Genomic DNA, 27,182 nt, shown 5'->3' with positions numbered 1-27,182 from the left:
TACACTGATAGAAAAAAAGCTTAAACTAAAATTTAATTATTTGTTAATTAAACAGATAGAAATATGATTTTCGGATGCCTTCTAATTACCGGACAAGAAAACTATGAAAGGTCATTATATGAACAGGGCTACTATGTTCCTACGTTTTTTGTAAAAATTTATTCTAGTGGTAGTTTTATTTATGTTTGAATGCATTATTTTTTATTTATTTTTTTAATCTTATTTTCCGCAAAAATACATGTAAATGAGAAATTCATATGCAGCGCTTAAAATGTTGATTTTATGTTGATTAAATGTTGAAAATTTTGGTTTTTAGATGTTCACCGCTCTATAAAATATTTTGCAAAAAGCGTGATAGTTGGCATGCGTAGATATCTTTTTTTTTATAAAACTAAATTATTGAGGAATATTCTTACAGATTTGCTTAGATTAGAAGATCAGTTTGTATAAATTTGCATTAATTTTGCAAAAATTCTAAACAGATACACAGTAACTATTAACTTGCCGGAAATTACATGAAAGATCAATTTTTGAACTCAAATTTCTGCTTAGTTTTTAACGATAACTACAAATTTTAACTACAATTTTCACAAAAGTTTTAAATTATAAACTTCAAAAAAGATCAAAATAAGGATCAAATAAAGTTATCATTTGAACAGAAAAAGCATTTGCTAACAGAGCATTTCATTTAAGATTTAATGCATATTGGATTAAAAAAAATTCAACTCTAGTAAAATGTTAAATGTACTTACTCACTTTAAAAAATAATTTAAAGATTCGAAAATTTTAGAAAATAATCAATTTAAATAGTTATATTGTTGTTGTTGTTAATTTACGTCGCACTAGAGCTGCACAATGAGCTATTGGCGACGGTCTGGGAAACATCCCGGAGGATGATCCGAAGACATGCCATCACAATTTTGATCCTCTGCGGAGGGGATGGCACCCCCGCTTCGGTAGCCCGACGATCCCAAATTTTATAAAGGTAAGATAGACCTGCGCGCGAAATCGAGCACTTTACGGTAGCACAGTTTAACGAGGACCAATACCGCTCACCCTCGGTCTCTACGAAGACTGATCCAAGTGGTCACATACCCACACACTGACCTTAGTCAGTGATGCTTGACTTCGGTGATCTGCTGGGAACCGTGTCTTAACGATCAGTCCACTGCGGGACTTAAATAGTTATAACAATAATAACTATGCAGATATAATTAATTTTGAAGTTTAATTTCAATAATAATAGTTATAATTTATCAAAAAAGATGGAATTTTAAAGTAGCTTTATTGACGATATATAAGTCACGTGACGAATCTAAACAATTAGGGGTTGTCAGAATAAGAATAATCACCCAAAGTACAACATAAAATATAGCTGTCAAACTACACTTCTATCCCAGTAGCCAGGGTAGAGATAAAATGTATCTACGAAATGTAAATATATTGATTTCATTATTACAATTTTACCAATCAATTACTCGTAATCACCTTATCATATTTTTGATTACAGATGTAATCGTGATTACAATGGTAGATTACAGCAATAAATTACTTGAAATCTAGATTACAATTCCCCATAATTTTAGTTACAACAGTTATTGTGCGTCCAAAGAATAACAATAAAAGAATGATTGCGTGTAATTAACATTATAAAGGATCAAAATATGTGATTCCAGGTAATCGTAACAAGTAATTTTGATTATTGTAATCAAAGTATACGACTACAAAAAATTACGATTCTATACCTTATGCAAATACAGTAAATGTGTGCGTACATATTTTTATTCAAAATCAGCAATAAAAAAAATGATTTTGAAAATTTTTGAAGGGTGGCTGTATTGTCATTCTGCAAAGTGTTATGACAATAACTCAAAAAAATCTTTTAAATTGTATACAACAGTTAACTGTAATCATAGTTTCTTATTTTGATGAAAAAACGCGCATTTTCTGAAAAAAATATCATTTGCATTCGATTTTAGTGTGCAAAAACTACCCCTCAAATAAAATTTCATAAAATTCTGATTATTAAAGTGGGGTCCACAGAGATAAATGAAGATATGCATAAAAAATGGAATGTTGCCAATGTTTGCGTTGGTAGAAACATTTGGCAGTCGTACTGCCTTTAATTTCGTGCGTTAACTTGCGATTACGTACAGAGAAGTAAACCTGACCTCAAATTTCAAAAATAAATGATATTTTTTTTTTAAATTTATTTATTGCTGAAACGTGTCATACCACTCTACTAAGTAAATCTACCCCAAATTATCAAGATAAATAAAAAGGTAGTGGCAAGATTTTTTTTTCTTAAAAATTTAAAAAAAGAAATTTTAAAAAAAAGAAAGAAATAAAGCTGTTTAAAAAGTTTTCTTCGTTCTTCTTTGAGTTCAAGTGAGTAGACTAAATTATAACTTTTGCACTCTATTCACATAATGGTTTTTCTTAAATTCGCAAAGAAATAAAAAAAAAACTTCATAATTGTATTTCTTTATGCCTTGAAAGAAATGTGCGTTTAAAGACAGCGTGTATGTATATATATATATATATATATATATATATATATATATATATATATAACAACATATATATATATATATATATATATATATATATATATATATATATATATATAATCAGTTCGCATGTGTGTCGTCATTGCATGCGTTGACATAACGATTAATTCTTTTTTTTTTTCACTTTTAATTTTGTTATGCATTAAGGTGGTAAGTTTATTTTTAAGATATGGGACCAGAGAGATCCCATAAATATTTCTTGAGTTGTTAATAAAAGAGAATTTAATCATTTGAGAGATATTTTTTTTTCAATTAGGAATCATAAATTCTAATCTACAGTTCAACCTGGAAAAAAAATTTGACAACTACCATTTTGTCCATGAGTAACCTGTGATTATTTTTACTTCATTTAATTATTATTTTCTTTTGTAAATTATTTATTATTATTTTAACTTCCATATTTTGAATATAAAACATCATAAGGGCTAACTTCTTTGACCTTTTTACAGGGGAAATATGTTTATTAATGGGAATTTAGTCTTTATGGGTACCATTAAGGTCAGGGCTTTTGACGTCAAAAATTTGTTTTTGAAATAGCATATCAAAAACCTGTCATTAACTTTCGAAATTTGACAAAATCTGTCGAAAACCCGGACTCAATAACTGTCAAAAAGCTTTTTTGTCATTGGGGACATTTTATTCAAAGTTAAATGAAGCACAATATTTTATTTATTGCTATAATGATGATTTATATTTTATAACATCAATAAAAATATATTAAAAATTATTGAAACTATTAGTTTATTTTGCTAAAAATATGGTACCATTAATACTTTAAGATCAATATTATTTGCTATATTACAACTATCCAGTTCCTGATACAAGTAAAGAGTTTTTTATTGTCATCAATCTAATTATTTATTTTAAGACACAATGAAAGAAGATTTTTTAGCTTAAATGAAAAAAAGGCTTGCCAATAATCGTCTGATCGCACCTTGCGATTTTTTTTTTGAATTTTAATATCTGTTGTTAATATGTACAGTCCGCAAAAAAAAAAAAAAAAAAACGAATCACCCTGAATAACTTTCGTTCTAATGATCGGATTTTCACGAACTAAGTGTCAATCTTAATGGTTCCTGGGGGTGACCTCAAATATGCTAATTAAATAGTGCTAACTAGTAATTAAGTTACGAAATCGGACACAAAAACGTACTTTCTCTGAATAAACATACATTTTTTTTTACATATTTGGATTTTTAACCTTCAAAATATAGGGGGTAGCCGCAATCTGGGAAATATGGTCCCCATAGTTTGGTTAGGAGAGCGATTCAAAGTTCGTGCCCCTTAATGTTAATTTCACTTTTTACGTTTTTAGTCATATTTTCAAAACTAATAAAGCAATTTAAAGAAAATTGCACCCACTCATTAAACTCATTTACCCAAAGATAATTTCATGAAAAAAATAATATTTAATAATTATTAATTATTTTTTATTATTTAATTAAATTGAGGATGAAAACATTTTGAATTATAAGCTATGAATTTTTTTATACTATATTAATCTACATATTTTTCAATTGACAAATCTAAAGTTTCAACTGTTTCTATTTACTAGAAGCTGAAAAAAGTTAAAATTAATTATTTTTAAAAAAATAATTTGGCGACAATAAAGAAATGATTAAATGGGGCGATTAATATTAAAATGTGATAAACTTGCGAGGAACTTGATTTCGCGCGCGTAGTGTAAAATTTCATTCATATTTTTTTCGCTAATAATCGTTTGCTAATCTTTTTATTTTTATTTCTTTCTAACTTTAAAATAAAATGTTTCCTTTTTAGTCGCTTAATAATTTATTTGCAATTAAGTAAAGAAATTTGAATAAAACATTTTGAATAAAAAACACTTTATTCAAGGAATGTCTAGTTTTATAAAATAGGATATGATATGATCTTCTGATATAATATGATTATACACCAGATTGTGCTTATTTAATGTGATTATTTTTTATTTTTTGATTTTGTTTTTCAATAACTGATACAATTTCAATAATATACATACGTATGCATAGATTTGGAATAATATATTTATCAATTTCTTGAATATATATTTTATAAATATTAATAGAAATACGTAGTCAACATTTTTAAGCATCTCTCACAACATCGCAAATTTCTCAACATCTTATAAGGTAAATTAACGAATGAAGGAACACTTAAGCTTAGCTTGCCTTTAAGAAAAAATCATAAAAATTTCAAAATTTGTAATTTTAACTAAATGATGTTGGCGACATATTTGTTATTAAATACAAATTACGTAAAAAAAATTTAGATAGCTTACATAATATTGTTTTAAGCTTTTGGTGGTTTAAATAATAAGTAGTAAGATAACCAAGTGAAGGAACAGTTCTTACCAGTGAATAAACACTAAATTTTCCAGAGAATGAACACTTAATTTAGAGAATGTTTGATGCTCGTTAGGAATCCATAGGCCACACAAATGTGTAAAAATAAGATTTTTTTTGGAATTACAACTTATAATCACAGTTAACGTGGAAAATGTTACTTTTTTTTCAGTCATGGAATGGAAAGTAAAATGTGTTTGAATACATAATTCAAAAAAAAAATGTTTTTCATTTTTTTAATTTCATTAATTCTTTAATATTGCAATATATTTGTAAAATGTTGCTGCGCTCATTGTTTCATTTCATGAATCGCTTTTTCCAATGAAATATATAGCAGGGACTTATTCTGTAATATCTCAAAGAGTTCTACAGTAAGGAAAAACTACCAATGGAGGTACTTTTTCTTCCCTAGGTACTTAAGAATATAAATCCTTATAATTTTTAGGGCCAAGGATTTTTCCCGTTTAAGGGCAGTATTCAACTCTCTTTTCGTTCGCATTGTAAATGCAATCACTTTCTAAAAGGATGCCAGAGCTACTTCCCTCCTAAAGATTCATCTAAAGTTCTTAAAACCAGTATTTCGAATATTATTTTCTAAGGGAAGTTTTGCCTTTTGAAATTATCTTCGCATTGCACTGAGTTATCGGTGGATGTCGCCTTAAAAAAAAACTTCACCCATTTTTCACCTGGATGATTGTTTTTAAATGGATTTTTCCTACCAGTTCCCGTCTGGACGTTAAAGATCGCAATAAGATAATAACTTAGCTAATTATTAGCACAGAGGCCTGCGAAGAAATTTTCTATTCAAGCTTTTATTATTATATTTAGTGGGTAAACATAGCTAATTAAGGTGTCTAAGGTATGATGTAATAACTAATCACTACATTTATAACGATAAATAATTAATAAATTATTATTATAATTCTGTAAATAAATTTAGCAATTAAATTTGCATTTTGAAATGAAATTGTTATAGGAACTATTTAAACAACATTTAACTGAATTTTAGGTGTCCTCTATATCGCAGAACTATTAATTATCTATGTAAAATCATATTTCACACATACTGTTCATTCACTGGGAAATCTATTCCCAGTGAAGAAACATGCCTGTTCCTTCACTGGTTAGAAGTTGTTTTTTGTACTTTTAACATAATTTTGATGTATAATATGACTAAAAGTACAGAGAAATTGAAATTTTTCTTTTATTTTCATTAACTTGAAAAAATCCCAATGAAGGAACACTTGTTTATTCATTGGTTTTTCATCGTTTGGTAATCGAATTAATAAGCACCCCCTAATCTCAGTACTTGCTTATGTTATGATTCTTGAAATAAATGAAACGTAACTTCAATAACTATATTTTGAATTCTCTTTTTCACAATGAGAAAAAAAGCATTATTATACGCAATTAATTGTACTTTAAACGGATAACTACCACCACTGACCATATAATTGTGTCAAGGAAACAAGGCGTTGAACAAATACTAACAAATTCAAAACTTTTTCCAGAGAAGACTCTAAGACCAGGTAACTCAATGCATTGTTAGATGACTTCCTATTGTTAGGTAGTAAGCTACTGTTGCCAATCAATCTAAATTAAAACGTTTAAAATCTTATTTTTAAGAAATATCTATGAAATGTTCTTTTACTGGGGTGTGTTCCATCACTGGTTGGTTTACCCTATATCGTCTTAATCTTAAAAGAAATTTCCGGAAGTGTTTCACAAGTGTGTCGCAGAACTATTTTACCAATTATTTAAGTAAATTTTGACATTTTTAATAATCTTATTCTTTACCCTTTTACGTTTATTATTTCTTCATTAATATACTAATCAATTTTTTTAGTTCTTTAATTTAGGTTTTCTTTAAAATAAAGTTCCTTTTTAAATTATAGTCAAGTTTTCTTAAAAAGAATTATTGTCTGCTAGCTAAGAATAAAACCTTGTTAAGAAATTACAAACATTCCGCTGTTTAAAATTATTTAATGCAAAACAGCTGATTATTTACTAAGCACACTATTTTTTTAAAAAAAAGCGTATAAATTATTGATTGTACTTTTTTTGTTTCTCGTGACTTCAACATAGATTATCTAAAATAGTTTTGATGTTTTATAAGTCACTACAAAGAGTATAAAGATACAGAACATAAAAAGCTGTCGAATACGTAGCCAAATTTTTAAGCGTCTTAAAATATCTCAGTATCTTAAATGTCGTCCTAACATCTTAGTTGTGAAATTAAATTTTTAATTATCTGATCACGTGTGATTCACTAATTATTTCATTATATCTTTTACTCTTTCTTTATGATACCAAGTAGATTTTTTTCCTGATAATATACTAAACTATTTTGTTTCATTTTTTACTTTAGCAGGATTCCCAAAATATTATTGTAGTATAATTTGTTATCAGTAAAATGCCTTATTTTGTTAAGTAGGAAATACTAAAAATTGAAATTTGTAAGAAGATCCCGAAGCCGCGCCAATTTTAGAGTCATCTGATTTCAAAAAAATGCTCTAAAAAATACGCAATTTCCGAACTTATTTTAGTAAAAAAAGAAAAAAACGTGTCAAGAAGGCTAACATACTTTTTCCAGAAAATGTGAAAACTAATTTTTCCTATATTTCGTCAAAACAGGATAAGAATAATATTACTCCAAGGGACCAACTCAATAATTTCGCTATTTCCAGAATGAAATCTGTTTGATCGAAACATATTATTCCTTGAAAATTAAAACAAGGAAAAAATTAGCTTTTATTATTTATCTAAGCTTATTCTATTTATTTAATGATAACGGTACTAAGGTTAAAAATAGGCGATGGAAGCCCCGTTTACTATTGTACTATAAATGCATTAGATCATGTAGCTTGAATAATTTATTTTAAGCAAATTATTTAATAATTTAAAGCAAATATGGGTGTAAAAATAAACTCGATCAAAATACTCCGAAAGCATACCCTAAAATATTTGTAGAATAAACTTTGGCATCGATACATAAAAAAATACCTTTTCAAAACTTATTTTAATATCGAGTGAAATAATTTAATATGTTTTGTAACTAAATGGATAATCCCAAGAAACTGAATCAAAAATATAAAAACTTGATTGATTTAAAAAAAATAATACATGATAATAAAAGTATACATGTCTTGAGCGTCCAATAATGAAAGTCACAAGTTATTCAAGCCTGACAAGTCTTGAGAATGGGCGATTATATTTGAACGCTCGAAGCATGTCGACTTTTACTTCCCTCTTCATATGTTTTGAAGCCAGTTGAGTTTTTATCGTCAATTATACTGTTTTACATTTGGGTTTTGATCATTATTTTGATAAGGAATTTACACTCGTTAAAGTAAACATATGCATTTTAATATTTTAACAGGATTCATGTGGTCTTTAAAAACGTAAGAGCATCAATATTGTAAAAGTTATATTTAACTTAAAAATTAAAATTTTGAGACCGGATATTTTGAGTTACTAAAATTAAATATTTTATCTTTTGAGTTTTTGGGCCCCATTTCAGTATCTTAAGGATCTTACTAGCTCTGTTTAAAAGGAGAGTATCAGATATATATAAGAAAACATAAATAATCATAGTAGCAGTATTTGGTGGTAAATGTAGCTTATCGTAATTGAAGAATATGCTGTGCGACATTGTATGGTGAAATTGCGAACGTAAGTTTCAGAATGCATCGAAACATGAGGATGCTATTTGCTAATTATCTTTATCCAAAGAAAACCATGTAACCTAAATATCTAGCAGAATGAAGCGATTTTATAAACAACGAATCATACAATATGCAGTATATTATTTCAATATCTTATTCTTAAACATAACATATTTCAATGTCTTTAAAATGCCACTAAACATTCAGCAATTCCTTGAGTTATAGAAAAAAGAAATATCGTAAATTACAGAAAACTTTGTATAGTAATTCTAATGCACATTCACAATCTACATTTTATTTTTCAAGCACTTTTTTCCCCTCAAACTTTCTTGCCTGGAAGACTCGATTAACCCTTTCGTGCCGACTGTCACAAATACGTGACAGCATAAAACAGTATCAACCAGGGTGAAAAGATAAAACTGGTAATCAAAGTAATTCTTTAGCAGTTTATTTGTGGGCTGGGTTATAATTGTTTGATTTATTTAATTCACCATTACTTAGTTCAAAATAAAATTATTTAGTTATACTTTGAACTAACATTGATTATATATATGTTTAAACTAACAATAATTAAGTTCAAGGCAAAGTAAGTCTGTGAAATTAGCAACGCCTGCATTTAAGCTATCGTTTTTTATTTATTTGCATCCTGATTCTGATTTTGTACGAATGCTTTCGTGAATCACCCGTCCCCAAGGGGTTAAAGCTGTAAAAATGATCATTCCTAAAATATTGTATATAGCTGCAATAAGTTATGTTAATTTGATTTTAGTATGAAATCCTCTAACAAATTTAGCAAAAACAGCATAATCTAAACAATATCAGATAAAAAGTTCATGTATTTAAATTCTAAAAACTTAGAATATCATAAATAATTTATAAATCGATTCAAATTTTCTTTTCAAAGGAAATTAAAATAATTTTTTTTTTGCTTTTCAGACAGAAATCAGCTTAAAAATTATCTATTGCCTAGAAACTTCGAGATATTTTCTATTTACAATGAATTAAACCTCTCTGAGCAATCACAAAAAATTATTTCAATTTTTTTACAGTTATGGCATGGTTGCCTAGCAACCTAGTAAAATTAAGCATTCCTCTTTTGAATTAGTCAATGGGTAATCTTAAAATATTCATTTGCGCAGGCGACTTTTTTTGGCGATTTTCTGGACTATCGCCAAATATATAAACCTTTATTGTGACCCAATTTACGATCCAATTTTTTTTAAATTCTGTCTACCCCCCCCCCCCTAATTAAGTGTCTAGATTCCAAATATGTAAAAAAAATTACATGTTTATTCAGAGAAAGTACGTTTTTGTGTCTGATTTCATATATTAATTAATAGTTAGCACTAATTAATTAGCATATTTGAGGTCACCCCCAGAAACCATTAAGGTTGACACTTAGTTCGTGAAAATCCGATCATTAGAACGAAAGCTATTCAGGGTGATTCGTTTTTTTATTTTTGCGGACTGTACCTGAATCTAAAAAGAATCCCTAAATATATTCAATTGTTCGTTATTTCTAGAAGAAGGAGTCCTTGTACAATGTTTTATTTCAAGTTAGAAAGGAGCTTTTAATAATTTATACATTTTTAATAAGAATAGCACGATATTCTATAATTTTAGTGTTATAAATAATGGATTCATTCACTATTGTATCTCAGTTTCATAAAGTTTAGAAGGGTTAAAAATATTAAAACTGATAGAGGATACCCATTAAATTCTCTTTACAAAGGTATATAGCTATGAAAAGTATAAATTATATTTTATTAAATCACAGCACAGTTAAGTATAATTATGGAAGCTTTGAACCATTTTAGAACTGCCCAAGTGTCCTCATTTTACTAAATAATATGAAGTTGAGAAAACTTATTTCCTAATTTTTTTTAATCGGAATATGTTGCGAAATCTTGGGAAGTTCTATTTTCCAGAAAGGTTTTAGAAAAAAATGTGCTCAATTATAAAGATTTTTATTTTAAAAACGAATAAAAAGGAACGAGAGCTGAAGATTCCAATGATTTTAACGTGAAAAGGTATTTGTTGTACAAAGGAAGTGATAAATAAATTACGAATTTTTTTTTCAGTAAGTGACTAAAAAATTTTCCTAACTGGATTTCAAAAACGTGGCGAACTGAAATTAATCTTTTTTTTTGTTTGAAAAAGAGAAGGAAAAGAGGGGGTGAGACAAAACTTAAATGATTACGTTATTCTTAGTGAAAAGAACATTGCTTGGAAAAGTTTCAGGACAAATAATTTTTAAAAGGACCATCTCTGCACAGGCCACTTGATTTTTCTGACATTGAAAGATTCGCCATGAAAAATATTAAAGTTGTCGTCGCAATTCCCAGATTAGCATATGAGCTTTACTCATTTATTTTCTTCACAGCTATTGATGGGTTTTCAACGGGTCGCGTTTCCTCAGTGATTTGATCAAGACGCGAAAGTGGGTAAGCATAGGTCCAATTTTATTTCCAACTTGATGAGAAATTTAGCTTTAATTTATACTATATTATATGGAGATAACATTTAACATTATAATTTATACCATATACAATATTAAACATTAATAATTTATACTAGACTAATTTATATTCCAATAGCTGCCTAGAACTCTCGTTACTATTAATAGTTTATATTCAAAACATTTCAGACAGCGTTAGATTTTTTATTTATTACATTTTTGAAAATAGGGCACCTAAACTTCCTTCGTTATTTTCAATAATTCGAAGTAAATGTAATAAGCGAATAAAAACAAATGCGACACGTAGACATATCTTTATAGAACTTTTAGGACATTTTATACATTTAAATTCACGATTAACATCAGTTTTAAAGGATATTGAAATTAACTTTAAAAATTCTTTTGATTTTATATAAAATTTACTGCGATCTAAACCAAAGATAAACCTTATAAATATTCTGTAAATTTACAGGATTTGCAAACTCAAAACACTTATAATTTTTGAAATTTTATTTTTCTGAGAGATTAGGCCCATTTCAGCATGTTATAAGCAATTTCAATAAACCCGTTCTTAAAAACACTAAGATTATTAGAGCGTATAATAAAGCAAACTACATTCTCTTAGTATCTATCGAATATTAGGTATTCGACAAAAGTCATCCGAAAAGTTATTTGCATATAAAACTTACTTGCAAGAAGTTATGTAAAATCCTTAATTCTTCCAAATAATACTCAAACTAAAATAGTAAAATCTACGGGAAAAATTTAAAAAGCCAATATTTTCATAAGTTAAAAGAAACTAGATTCTATAAAGTGAAATAGCACGAAATCATTTCAATTTAATGGTTTTTAAACACTATTTTCGTATTCTTTAAAAACATAAACTATTCTCGAAGAAGTTAAAGATTTAGCGTTAGAACAATACTAAAAAGAGTAAATTATTAAAAGCTTTGTTTCACACAAAATCTACGAAATTACCGTTAAGGCTGCTTCATTTAATTTAGCATAATTTAACACGATTTTTAGCACTAAGGAATAGTTAAATATACTTCAAAAAATTCAGATTCATAATAATTCAAAAATGAATTTCAGTCTTAAAGCATCGAATTTTCAAAAATCAGAGAAAATGTTTCAAAATCCTAAATACAAAGTGTAATAGCATTTTTCACGAAAGAAAAAATTTCTAACCTCTGTTTGCATTTATAACGTTTAATATTTTTATCAAACAATTAGGTTTGCTGCTAAAATAAATAAATTTTTAAATCTTTACATTTGAATTAATAATGCAATGTAAAATACACTTAGTACATTTAAAAAGTGAAGTGTTTTTACAATATAATGGAATTAACATATGCTGATATACTTTGCTTTTTAATATAAAGAACATTTAGCATTAGTAAACCAGATCATATTAAGCGCCATAAAACTTGTTCTCTACCATGCCGAGTATACTGGTTTTAAGTGGATTTTAAGTAAATCTTTGTAATTTTTCTTCAAAATTTTTTATTTAGGTTTCTTACCGAAATAAGAGTTTGTGCTTAAGTATCTATAAAAGATCATCGGTTATCGCGATCCCATAACGTAACGCAACAAAAATTTGTTCTTATTTAATAAAAGATCAAAAATAAACTAAACGTAAGTTTTATTTCTGTCCAAGACAAATTACAAACTTTTACAAAATTTAGCATTTTAAAGAAATCAAAACAATAATTCAATACAAAACACTAAAAACATTCGCCACTAAATCTATTTAATAAAAAAAATTAAACCAGTATTACATTTACTATTTTGTTTCTACACAGTTGGAGATTTATAAATGGCTAATTATATAAGTTAACGTAATTGTTTATTTAACTACTTTCTCTGAAACTATTGTGATAAAATTTTTGAACATGTGATTGCAACATTTTTAAATAACAAAACTTGAAAAATTTATGACAGTTCACTTTTAAAATTTTGTTCAGTTAAGTTTAGCTAAAAGTTTAAATTTTATTTCGCAGTTTTGAATTTTTATCTAATCTCATTTAATGAAAGCCAAAATTGAAGGAATCATTTTGAAAAAGGGGTTTCTTCAATGGATCCAAATTGAAGAAGACCCTTTTACAAAATGACAGATTCAACCTTAGGCTTAAGCTACTATAAAATTTAGAATTTTAAACTGAAATAAATTTAAGAAAGATAAAAATTATACTCACTACGTTAATTTATAAGAGTGTCTTACTATTACTGTTAAAAAAGGTCCAGTCTTCAAATATAGAAAGTTACAGAATAAATAAAATTGCATTGTCATACACAATTTTAAATTTATAATTAATATATATCGGAAAATTTAGTAATCCAGAAAAAAAATCATTAATTTAGAAAATTTAAATTTATTATGTTTTGACAATTTGTTCAAAATTTAGTATCTTTGAAAATTTTAAAAAGATTATAAACTTGTTCAGCAACCTTTGGTTTAATACGAAACAAACTATTGGATTAGCTAGTATTCATTTTTTAAAAAATGATTTATACTAAGAGCATTTTTAGTGGCGAAATGTGTACAAAAAGAGTGCTTTAAAACTAATATTCAAGACACATTACTCACCAAATACTTATATATACACAATAATATCGTTGACATCAACATTAAATATAAATTGAATTTCATACTATTGTAATACAATACATTTGTTACTAAATACACATTGTCTTAAAATAAAACTAATTTAAGAGTACAGTTTGAGTCATGTGATAACTGATACAAGATATTTAAGAAAAACATTTAGCTTTAGGGTAACAAGAATTAAGATTTCAAAACATAATTTCAATTCAAATTTAGTTACTTTTAACACAAGTTTAAAGCGAATAAAAAAATTTTAAATTTATTGGTAAATTGTACTTTTAATACATGGAAAAAGGTAAATTTAGTGTTAAACATTTCAATTAAATTTTGGCTCATAAAAAATTCGTATAAAATTTGCTTACATTTAAACCTTTTATTTATTTGAAAGACTTACGTAGAATTGAAAATTTAGAAAATTATTAAATGCAAATACTGTTAAATTACTCCAAATTTAGAAAAGTTTTGCCCTACGACACTCCAGAAATTTGTTTACCGATTATTAGCACTTAAAGATTAATAAAAGTCAAAGTCGAAACTTATCTGCATCGAAATAAATGTTGAAAATGGCAACTATAAATGTTCGCTTCTGTAGTTTATATATTTTAAGACTTGGAAAGTTAGAGCTGCATTTTAAAGTTTGGTATAAAAATTTTCATCTTTACATCGATCGGAAATCTAAGATCTAACAATTCTAAGTTTTAAATTCAGAACGATACAAAGTTTAACGTTTATTTTAAGATCTTCCATCAAAGGCAGCCCTCATCCACATAACGCTTAGATCCCTTTTTTTTGAAAATATTTTTAAGAGATTATATTACTGTCTTTATCTCAATGAGTTGTCTAGTTCTAATAAACACTTTTAAAGCGCTGGGGGATTTTTCAGGGCACGAACCTGCGAAACTAAAATTGCAGTCCAGGACCTTACTGTACTCCACCAAACCCTTTAAAATTTTATTCATGACCTAGTTTAAGAGTTTCTATGTTGTTCGGCTGTAAGTGCTAGAGTTCCTCGGAGTCTCTGTCAAAGTTCACGTTTAATAGTAATATTAAAGTAAAAGATTAAATCCTTATTTTTCCTTCAATGTTACTTCAACTCTAAATCAAATTATCAGTAGTTTTATTATAAACTTGGGAGACTTACCTTTATTAAAAATCTCAACACACATTTGCCCTCTTATAACTATAAAACACTTCAGGCATCCAGATTTCCCCCTCTAGAGTTGTTTTAATATGTTTACGAACAAGTAATTTCTGAAAAGTTTTATATTTGAAATTTTTTTAATTTAAGCACTTCGGTTTTATAAAAAGCTCCGTCTACTCAAGTTAAAATTCCTTAAACTGGAAAAATTAAAAAGGGTTTAGTTAATAATCGAATTCTATTTAAACTTTTGGTTTAAAAGTATTGTGCATATTGACTGGAGCTTTGATTTCGTTACAAATAGTTTTGTATTGGCACGAAAGCTCGTATTATGAGATTTGAGGGGCTGCAGACGCAAAACTATATGTTAATTGAGCAACTTTTTACATGACTTTTGTCTTAAAGTTTATGTAATAGACAAATCTGGGGCTGTCATTGAAAACAAATCTCTTCATATTTACTTTCTATTTAAAGTAATTTTTTCGAAAGAGTTTCTTTTACATTCAGATTCTATAAAATATTCATGTCAAAAACAAAACTAGTAGAAAATTAAGTCTGGCTAGAACTAAATGGAAACCTGGTTTTCTAGGTAAAATGGACTTGGAGGTTTGAATGAAGCTATAGTTATAAAGTTCTCTCAAATGTAATAAGCGCAATTCGTAAGCTGTAAATTTATAATAATTGCCATTAAAAGGACCTTTTTACAGTGTTTGAAAGTTAGTTTTTACTTTAAAGAACTTGCTGTGACCTTTGAAACAAAAATTCCTTAAAAATTTAGTAATTCAAAACTTTGATTTTTATTAAAAAATAAAATTTCCGGTTAAGTTATGAATTTTTCAGCTCAGTTTCTATTCAGTCCAATCCCAATTATAATTTTACTTTTATTCAAAAAGATGTTCAGTCTTTTACTCTATTCTTATTCTACTACTGAAGCAGCGAATTAGTGTTATGGTTAATGTTAAGGTGTGTTACGTGATTATTGAACAGTTAGTCATTATCTGACTACTCCAGCAGCAAATAAGAATCATTAAAACTCAAATTTGTGATAGACTTTAAATGTAATTTATCTTATATTTACTATTAGTAATTTGACTGGACTAAATAGCTTATTACTTTTACAATATTAGCCACTTGCTAGAATAATATTTTGATATTAGTTTTGAACTACGTTGAAAATTCTTGAGACAAGTAAGCATTTTTATGGGAAAAAAAATTATTAAATTTTCCAACTGCAATTACACCAATATTATAAAATCTTTAGATTTAAGCTAAATCACGCAAGAACAATTCTTCAGAAGTACTTATTTCTGAATTTGTTTTCTCAACTCATTTTAATTAGAGCACGTAGACTATTAAAAACTTTTAATTATATAATTAAGCTTAAAAGTAAAAATCCTATTTAGGTTTTTACATTCATATATTACCCCCCCCCCTCACTTCCGCCTTAGGGTTTTTAGAATTTAGTAAAATAAAGAGTCATAAGTCAAGTCCATTTTTTTTCCTAACTGAAAAGCAGGTTTACTGTGAAAGCAGACAAATTGTATGCTTTATAAATGCCCTAAAACTGTTCAATTAAAATTTCGTTCTATAAACTTGGTACCGAACGACGTAAATATAAGTCCAGTTTCTGATATTCAAAATCAGCAGCTTCTGAATTATTAAATATAACTTTAAAAGTATTTTTAGTCTGTTTTGTGCATCGATAAAAATACCAAAATTTCCAGCAAAAACTTTGAGAATTGCTTGACATTTTAAATTTAATTATTAATTGAATTAATTGTTTTCAGAATCACACCCTTTTTAACTTAAAGTTGAATCTCATGAAGAGAAAAAACGCTAATAAAGAATTACAATGATTGTTTTTATTTGAAAGCACTCAATTTTATTACTTTCACAATAAGAATGCTAGTTTCTTCTAATTTTTGTGTCAACAATCTAAAATTGGATAAGTTTGGCGAAATTAACACTTAATTAAGCAATTCCGAAGACTGAGTGATCGCCCGATGTTTTCAATTATACTAGCACAAAGGATAACTTGAAGGACAAAAGACCTGAGCAGAGTTAAAATCTTACATTCTTCTCGATGACTTCATAAAACGTCCCATAACATCTTAAATCAGAATTTAAAATTCGGTTAAGGAAAGAAGTTCTTCACAAATTTTGATATTTGATGAGGGAATTAGCGTACTTAGAGATGTTCTCTATATGCCCTATATTTTTATTATAAAATGATTTTTTGCATCAAACAGTATTTGCTTTTACCAATATTTACTGGAATCTTGTAATTTGACACATTAAAGAAAATGTTTAAAAATAAAAAGTTAAAATTTATGAGCATCTGTTTGCTCCTTGACTTTCTATAGAGTTTAGGAATATTGTAATCAAAATTTAATTGAAATGTTTTTAATTATATCTTGCTTGAAAAGAATTCTTAAGGCTATTTATTAGAAAAGTAAGATTGAAACTAATATCAACGATCTAATATATCTGCATGAGTCAAGATTAACATGTGTAGGCAATTAATGCGGTAAGTGTACAAATTAGGAACATTCCACGTAATATAAAAAGAGTTCTTGACCTGCATAGAGTTCTATTTCAATTTGTTGCATTCGACGTTCATCTTCATGCAGTGTACTATGGGTGTTCATTCCAATAGAAGTGAGGACGGTAATAATTCTGAAAAAACAAAAACAAATCATCACTTTCATAATTAGAGATAAAATGAGTGTAAATATTTTGACAAATTTCTTTCAAAAATTACTGGAGTGGTAGCAGTTTAAAACTTTCGTTGCAAACTAATCTTAAAAATGAAATTTTAAACTGAAATGGCTCTGGAATTAACCCGTCAATGTAAATTGATTTAAATTTATGTTTTAGTGAGAAAATTTTTTCAACTGACATGAAATTCAAGTTCAATAACTAATATTCATTTGAAACTAAGATATAGTGCTTAGAAAAAACAAATATTTAAATTTAACACAAGTTTAACAGTTAAAGTTTGAGACGTAACTAGATTTAAAATATTGTATTATATATTATAATACTTTAAAAAAATTACTAACAGAAACTCGAAATTCCGAAGACATAGTCAAACAGAATTTGAACAGAATAAGAATTTGTATCTGGGCTATCGTGGTTTCATATACACGATGGTAGAGTAAAAGGTAAAGCAAAAAGGTTTTGCGTGCACAAAACAGTTGTAAAAACTTGTCTTTAGCCAGATTTTGTTTAACTTTCATTAATACAATCTTAAAAGTCAGATTTCCGTAAATAGCAAAGAAAAAAACTGACTTCCAAATATAGATTAGTGTCTTAAATTTAATAAATTCAAAAACTACGTAGTTTTATTACATAGTTTAAAATATATATTTTAGAATACGCAACAATTTCTAGCAAAAGTTTTTTTAAGATAAATTTTATGGCAAGCTTTATTAAATTTTTTAAGACTCATGCAAGCAATTTTTGAGAATCTCAAATTGTTTATTTTATGAAAAATATACACTGAAAATGTACTATTTGCAGAGTAATTTATAGAGCTTAGTAATTGACGGCCAAAAATAAGAGTTTGCGCCTAAAGAACTTAACTAAACAAATATTTTACAGAATAAAATACAGCTTACATACACACCTTGTTTCGATGTCCTTAAAGCCAGAATTCATTTCTGGTTACTTCTGTTAATCAAGAAAATGTTACTAGTTCTTTCCATGCTGTGAAATTCAGGCATCCGGTGAGCAATAGTCAGGCTGCAAATTCATCTCATATTGTGAAATTCAGGCATCCGGTGAGCAATAGTCAGGCTGCAAATTCATCTCATATTGTGAAATTCAGGCATCCGGTGAGCAATAGTCAGGCTGCAAATTCATCTCTTACTGTGAAATTCAGGCATCCGGTGAGCAATAGTCAGGCTGCAAATTCATCTCTTACTGTGAAATTCAGGCTTCCGGTGAGCAAAAGTCTGGCTGCAATTAAATATTAACTAATTACTGGACCGTAAACCACTTACATTAGTAAATGAATACTTTCAAAGTGATTTTTAAAAAAAATTTCAGTTCAAAATGTTACGGTAAAAAGTGTACAGATTTCTTACAGCCAACGCACTAACTTAAACCATTTTGATTGGAAGAAAAAATGAAGCTGCTTAAAAAATATTTTTCAATCAAATTGTTTTTAAACTTCAGATTCATTTAATATTACACGAAAAAAAAACGACACAGTTTAAGGGAATTTGCTTGACAATTCAGTTCAGCAACCAGGTGGCTGATCAAACTCGTCCATTACTTATCATTGGAGAGGAATTTTACAAATTTTGCCATTTAACAAGTTAATAAAGCTTTCCTTAAACACTGCAGAAAATCTCAATTCACAGAAGCTTTTCAAATGATATAAATTTTAAGCAAAAAATTAATCAGATCATAAAATTCACGAAATCCAACTCATTTTTTGATCCCATAAGTTGCTCTTTATTACACAATGTTCTAAAAACTTCGCATTGTCTGCTTATTCTTATTAGCCAGAAAAATCACTCTATTTTATCTCAAGATTTCTTTAGTTTGCAAGAGCATAATTAAATAAAAATTATCTGTAAATTACTTGTTATTCTGTTTCAATCTATGTATAATCTTTACTTAATAGTGTTTTGAAATGCTCTGCGCTTAAACACTTCGTTCAAGTTATGATCCTTTATTAAGTAATTTTATATTAGCATACTAAACATTTCATAAAAATATTTATAAATATCAGTTTTACGATTTTTAAATAGTCGATTACGATATTTACATTTTTGGTAAGTTATTTAAAACTTTCAAAACATGCTGTTAAAATAATGACAAAAGTGAGACATTTTTGACTAGTAGCATTACTTAGTACCAAATAATCTACCCGAAAATTTAATAGGAATTTTAAAAGTCTTGCATGTTGAGCTAAAAGACTGATATCCCAAACAGAATCAGGAACTAAATCAGTGGATACATTAAAAACCTTTGATCTTTTAATTTTAATAAATTGAAATTCTCTTGTTAATAACGGGTGTTTGGGAGGCGAAGCCTACAAATGAAAATCAAATTTAGAAATTAAATTTAGTTTTACCAGTTTTTCAAATTCTATTTTAGTGTTCTGTAATAGAAAATAGTTGTCAAGGCAATTTTCTCGAAATCTACGAAAGATACTCTTTTTACATTCGAATCGTAGTATTCTCGTGTAAAATAAAAAATTGCTTTTAAATCATCAGAACTCTATATTTCTATCGAAATTTCATTTATAGTAGATAGAACTGCTAAGTATTGAGGATTGATGGGTGCAATAAAAGTCACGACCCGAAACCAACTACATACGAAAGCAGAGACATTGAAGACTTGAAGCGTTGATTAGCGGAGAAATAGAGCACATAATTAGCACGACCAGTAACACCCCTACTAATTACTATCGTATTGTATCTTATGAATTTTATTTGACAATTTTACTAGTTTCTATTAATAACCTTTGCTGAAATAGAATTTAATTTATTAAAAATTTTATAGTTTGTTTTCATAAAATTTACGGGACCATTTACTCTGACTTATTTTACAAAATTCATTGCTTCAAATAGACTTCCTGTGGGAGATTTGTACAATTGAATTCCTCATTTAATGGCACGGCAAAAAGCTTGCGCGTAACCCAAAAAATGCCGACAACCGCTTAATAAAAAGTGTTGTAGATCAAAGAACAGTTCCAGAACATTGTGAAACAACAAGTTTTTAATGAATTACTTTGTGTAAAGTATCTGCCACCACTTTTGGTACTCGGTAGAGCAAACATTTATATTTACAGTAAAATAAGTACACACAGGATTCAATAAAGTTACTTTAAGAGACAATCTGATTAAAGTGAAAAACATTCAATTTAGATTCCATATAAATAGTGACTCTTTAAATAACATTTGTTTGAAAAACCATACAAAGGCGTTGTGTAAAGAGAATATTAAGATTATTTCGAAATAAGTTTAACAGAGCCGAAAAATAAAGTTTTCCCCTTTTTCGATTAACACCGTTTAAATTTTGTCTGAAGGCTCGATTTGGTTAAGGCTCAGTTTGGTGTTCTTCGCACTATTTTTAGTTTTTCAACATCAAGTTCGGAGAGTTAGTACACCAGTTTTCAGCGTGGTTAAAAGAATCCAGTGGGAATTTAAAGTTAAAAATCTACCAAATAATAGAAACCCTTTACCATTACTTTTGAATTTCAATGAAATGCTGGTGAGAATATAGTTTGCAGAAAATTACTATCATAAAACAAAAGGTGGAGACATTAAAAACATCGTTTCTAACTTAAAATCCTAGACTTCAAACTAGAAAATAATGAATTTGGAAGTAACTTAAAATTAAGCGAGTCTGTCTAAAACAAGGATGAAACTTAAGACACTCGCAAAAATCGAAAACTAGAAAAATGTAACTTTTGTCGAAGAGTTTTTAATTTGTTTTTGATGTACTTAAAAATATTCAGTTTAATAAATTGCTATTTAACTGTCCTTTCTTACTCCAAATTGCAATAAATCTCAGTTTTAATTCTGTTAGCTTAGACCAAGACCGCTCGGTTGTTTCTCCGATAGAATCATTTGTGAATAATTTTATTGAACCAAGAGTATGACAATACGGATAGGAGTTTGTTGGACGAACATAATATACAGAATAATTTTGACTCTTTAAATCATGCGATTTTCAATGACAGAATCGGTTTGAATAATAAAATTTATGAAAAAGCTTAATTTTTCACTTCTGACTAACTATTTGATTGCTGTTGCTTAAATTTTATCAGTTTTGGGTGTTACTTTGTCTTACAATTCGAAATTTTAGACTACAAAATAAAAAATTTGCTGGGAATTATCTTCGGTTAAATAATTTTCATCAATGAGTGAGTCACCGTTTTTAAATGGATCGTCCGATGCATAAAAAAAAATTCAGACCAGAAACAAAATTTGAAAGTTCTTAAGTCTCAAAACGAAAAAACAAATCCTGATTTTACAACTAAAAATACTTTTTAGCGGCGAATATTAGTTTCTATCTAATTCATAGCAGTGTTGAAGACAACCAACATGCAACCTATAGTGTTCACCCAAAGTGTATCGACGTTCGGAAAAAAAAAAGGAAAGAGTATTTAATGTATGGTGTGAATGAGCGAGAGATGAGCGAAATTTCAGATTTATAAACATTTAGATTATTAGAGCCTATAAATTCCTGAAAGCTAGATTCGGTATTATTGTGAAAAAGTTTCTTTATAAGATTGTTTATGTTTTTAACATTTAATTTAGAAAAATAGTGCAGTTTTTACACTGTACGCTGATTTCTTTTATTTCTTTGTGTTCCCAACCAAAACAAATCGTGTTTTTGGGAGGAAATTCTTCTTAAAGTTTAACGTTTACAAATGCTTAGTCTCAAAGAGTAAAGAAATATTTAAAGATTAAAACAAATCTTCATTAATAGAAACACAAGAAAATGAAAATGCTCACTTTTGTTTTCATAGAGATTCCACAAGCATTGGTAGTTTTATAATCAGGAAAAAGAAACTCCATTCGTAATTAGACAAATCCAGTCAGAAATCCTGAATGAAGCAACAAAGAGTAACGTTACGTTTAAAAGAAACTAGTCAAATATATAATATACATTGATTATAAAATATATTGGATAATCGTAATGGAGAAATGCATATGAACTTTGCATAAAGTTTACGAGAAATTTAAGTAGATTGCAAATTTAATAGGGATCTGTATCTTTTGGGCAACAAATTTTATTCATAGTGGTCAGGAATCTAAAAAAAGATACTGCTTTGTTAACCCACTGGAACAAGATTTATAAACAACCCGATATTATTAAAAATATAAAAATAAATAGAATGAATTGGATGCCCCACGTGATTCGAATGAGTGATGAAAATACAATAAAAAATATGCTGCTTTTTAAACCCATTGGAACGAGAAAGCTGGGAAGGCCGCTGTTAAGATGGGCTGACTCTGTGGAGTCAGACTTTCTTTCAATTTATGAAAAGAATAGGAGATAAATCGGAAGTCATTATGGAGAAATCTTCAGATGAAGGCATTGGCCCACATTGGGCTGTCTGGCCAACCATGATAATGGTTAGGAAACTGGAGAAACTTTGTCCAAGTCAAAGGTGTATTTATTATTTGAGCACCCTAGCAAGTTTGAAAGTGTCCAACAAGATACATTTTTTGGGGTTATATAATTGCTATGTATTTTGCTTATATTATTGAGAAAAACATGAAACGATGATAGCCAGAAAGCACAGCAGAGCTGCGATTAAAAATTTGAATGTCAATCTGAAAGCGGCCGGAATTTACAACAGACTATCGTTTAGGCATTATATCGGAGATCCTTATAACCAGGAATTTATCGAATAAACTCACAAACGGGTCTGAAACTGTTGAAGTTTCAATTTTAAGATTCCAAATATGAAAGTTAATAGAAACTAATTAAAAAGTGATCAAAAGGTCTACTTTGTATTATCCACTTTAATTAGAAGTACTCAATATATCGTCAGAGAAGTTTCAAAGCATGTTGTATGTAAAATAAGGATTCGAAACTCTGCAACAAAAAAAACTGCATAAAAAATAAATTATACGAGTTTTCAATAAGTAAGATTTTCAATAATAAGAACAATTGATTTTAGTTCTCTGTAAAAACTCTGGAATAAAAATTCAGAGTTGTATCTAGTAACAAGAATTTGTACGAATTCAACACTACACAGGAAAAGGTTAACCAATCGAATATTACGTAGATTTTTTATATAGCGTGCGTAGATGCTTTAAGCATCTAAACGCTATTTAAAAATCCTAGTTCATCAAAATCTTATTTTCCGAGAATTAATTTAGTGAAGCTTGTTTCATTTGAAATTAAATTATTTATTTTAGAGTTACGAAGACTTTTTCAACGACTATAAAGTTGATATGAATATGAACTTTTTTATCTTAAAATAATTTCATACAAAAAATATTGCTGGTTATACCAAAATGAAAGTAAACTTACCTGTTAATATTGAAGCAACAACAGACGGTATATCCCACAATTTCAACTTTGCACGAACCACAGATACGTGAGTAAAGAACGAGCGAGTGTTGCTCTCTTTATATGAAAGGGTGAATGCTTGGGATCGCATCCGACTGTTCATTTTTGTCACAAAAACCATTTTTCTCTTCAGCTGCTTGCTTGACAGAAAAGGATTGATCACTGGTGGCTTCTCACAGTGAACTGATCGTTAAGACACGCTTCCCAGAATATCACCGAATTCAAGCATCACTGGCTGTGTGTGGATGGGTGAATACTTCGATCAGTCTGCGCAAGTTCCAAGGGCGTGTGGTATGGGTCCTCATTAGTATGCTCTGCCGTAGCGTGCTCAACTCCACACGTAGGCTGCCAAGCTACCGAAGCGGAGTCGCCATCCCCGCTGCAGAAGATCAAAATAGTGATAGCATGTCTTCGGATCATGCTCAGGGATGTTTCCCAGACCGTTGCTAATAGCCCATTGTGCAGCTCCAGTGCAACGTAAATGAACTAGAACTACAACTATCTCTGATAGGGACCGTGGTAGCTCAGTGTTTAGAGAATCGGACTCTGGTCCGGAAGGGCCGGTGTTCGATCCTGGATGCCGCTAAGACCCATCGAATAAATGCGTTATACTTACTCGTAAAATCTGTGGAATCTAAAATCCTGTGGTGGGTCACCGAGCAGTACCGTGGGTACAGGGATTTGGAGAAATGTCCGTCCTCTTCAAATCTATGTCTGCCTTAAGAAAAATTGTGATGGCATGTCTTCGGATCATCCTCAGGGATGCTTCTCAGACCCCCGCCTATAGCCATTGGCCAGCTCTAGTGCAACGAAAATAAATACCTACTAAACTAAACTCAGTGACCCGACAGCCCCTAGAGGGCCAAGGCCTACTGTGCACATCTCAGTTTTCTTGACCTTGGGCTTTGCGGTACAGGAGTAGATGTTCTGTTTAGGTGCTCAGTTAAACGCGGAACCTCCAGTGTTTAGCTCCTGAACATGCTTGGTACTCATTTATCGACCCACTGAAGGGATAAAAGGCTGAGTCAACCTCACCTCGAACGCAGGACCTGTGCCACGAGAGCGCGAAGCCCTAACACCCAGCCACCGATGACCTACTTACTTACTTATCTCTAAAGGTATTTTTATCTAATGAGTACCTTAGAATGTTTGATGCTCTCCAAAGGTGTTGGTACTGGTACACCATATTTGGCCATTGAAAACCAGGCATTAAATCACTTTTTTTTTATCCTTTATCACTGAATTTTTCTCTGTTCTGCTACTTTCGCTATGTATCTATAATTTAAACTCATCTCTCTCAAGATTCAGAGGATAAAATTGAGAATCATATAGATCCTCTTCACCAACTGAACTCCGTGACAGAGGGGGATCTGTTACGTAGAGATAGCGGGTTCAAGTCTCACCGTAAACCTGGTGTCTCTGCAATGTCCTAATGTGTACTATTCGTACTATTCGTAAATGAACAACAACAGTATTAATACAGTGATCCGTTCAAAATTGATGCATCACTGTATAATATAAGAATTTTTATAAAATTTTGAATTAAGTAATTTTAGATGTCAAAACGCGAAATTTCAAACAATATTTTTTGACAAATTAAAATTTAAATATTCGAATATATTTTTTGAAAAAATTAAATTTAAAATTAAGGTTTTCTTAAAATATTCTACCACAATTCGGCTGTTTGAACATTATTCTATCTATCGAATATTTTCTATCGATCTATCGAATATTTTTCCAACCAACTTCCTTTTGTTTTCAATATTCGAACCCACTCCCTTTTTTATCAGTACTCGAATTGGATATCATTTGAAGAGCTTTCAGGCCCACTCTCTTTTGAACAATTCTCCAACCCGCAATCTTTTTTATCCGTACTTGAACCCTCTATCAATTAATCAGTATTCGAACTCATTTTTTTTTATCGGTACTAGAATCCACTGATTTTTACCAGTTCTCGAACTCGCTATCATTGGTTCAATACTGGTTTCTGCTATGATTTGATCATTACTTGTATCCACTATCTTTTATCGGTACAACGGAGGAAGTGGCACACCCTCTGAAGGTCGGTGAACACAACTCCAACAGGGTGCCGTGTGATGCATATAAAGAAATAAAAATACATAGAAATAAAACAAATTGGAAACATGAAATTTTAAAACACCAAAATTTTTTAAATGTTAGATTGTAATTTTTTTCAAAGCATTTAAAATACTTAAAATTTAATTTTTTTATTGCCTTATTACAATTTATTCATTTGTATATGTATATTTTTCAAGAAACGAAGACAAAAAAAATTGCCCCGCAGTGGACTGATCTTTGAGACACGGCTCCCAGTAGATCACCGAAGTCAAGCATCACTGACTGCAGTCAGTTTGCGGGTGGGTGACCACATGGATCAGTCTGCGTAGGGACTAAGGGTGTGCGGTATGGGTCCTCGTTGAAATGTTCTATCGTAAAGTTCTCGACTTCGCGTGCAGGTCGTCGGGATACCGAAGCGGAGGTGCCATCCCCTCTGCAGATGATCAAAATGGTTTTCCATACAGTCGCCAATAGCCCATTGTGCAGCTCCAGTGCGACGTAAATGAATTACAAAAAATTTAATATACTGTTTCCTCAAAAGAAACTAATGTTACATGAGGTCGCAAGTTAACTGGACACACCGGGATATGTTCTGAGTCTATCTCTGCATGTTTTATATCTCTTATAGTGGTAATGCTTGTAAGACACGGTTCCCAGTAGATCACCGAAGTCTTAATCATAAATAGTAAGAAAAAACAACAAAATACTCCCCACATTTATCTCTTTAATACTGAGATCAAACCAGTGAAACACGTTAAATACCTCGGCGTCACGATCTCATATAATTTGAGCTGGAGTACTCACTTAAACGACATAATTAAAAGAGCCAGAGGAGCGTTTTTTGCGCTCAAAGTCCTCCTGCTTAAGAATTCAAAGCTTGATCTAGCAAATAAAAGAACTATCTATATACAAGCGATTCGACCAATTCTTACGACCCTCACTACTATAAGCAACAACCTAAGAAAGAAGCTATCTACAACTGAAGGTAAATTTTTACGCACAATGACTGGCGCCCCAAGGGCGATTAGCAATAGATTACTCAGAAAAGACTTAAACATTGATGATATCAAGTGCTTTATAGCCAAATTGACCACAAAATTTTATAGCGACGCAAAAACTTGCACCACATCAGATTTCAATAAGTTGTTCGATATTGATATAATCCGTGATAATTCGAATTTCAGCCCAATTACCGCCTTTTTATGCTCAGACTGCATACTATCAAAATACTATTCACTTTATCATACAACTCTACTCAAGGGGATCTCCCCATTCCA

The 27,182-nt window shown here is 29.4% G+C and overlaps 1 protein-coding gene and 1 long non-coding RNA gene across 6 annotated transcripts in view; both read right to left on the bottom strand.

Annotated features, from left to right (window-relative positions):
- Window positions 1-27,182, bottom strand: part of LOC147816935 (uncharacterized) — a 266,782-nt gene that overhangs the window by 49,508 nt on the left and 190,092 nt on the right. The gene's annotated exons all lie outside the window — the stretch shown is intronic.
- LOC147816942 (uncharacterized) lies at window positions 12,661-24,593 on the bottom strand. Of its 5 annotated transcripts, none has more exons than XR_015429580.1 (4): window positions 23,788-24,593; window positions 22,257-22,348; window positions 18,407-18,522; window positions 12,661-17,454 (listed from the first exon to the last, which is right to left on the bottom strand). It is a non-coding gene; the product is annotated as an uncharacterized LOC147816942 (long non-coding RNA). The 5 variants fall into 5 exon arrangements; XR_015429579.1 differs by having other exon boundaries at window positions 18,407-18,684; window positions 23,788-24,535; XR_015429578.1 differs by having other exon boundaries at window positions 23,788-24,521.

Source organism: Parasteatoda tepidariorum, chromosome 1 (assembly GCF_982258835.1).
Source record: "Parasteatoda tepidariorum strain Cologne lab strain chromosome 1, Ptep-v5.0, whole genome shotgun sequence".
NCBI lineage: Eukaryota > Metazoa > Arthropoda > Arachnida > Araneae > Theridiidae > Parasteatoda > Parasteatoda tepidariorum.
Note: the sequence above shows the minus strand (reverse complement) of the source record. Positions and strands in the feature narration are given on the sequence as shown.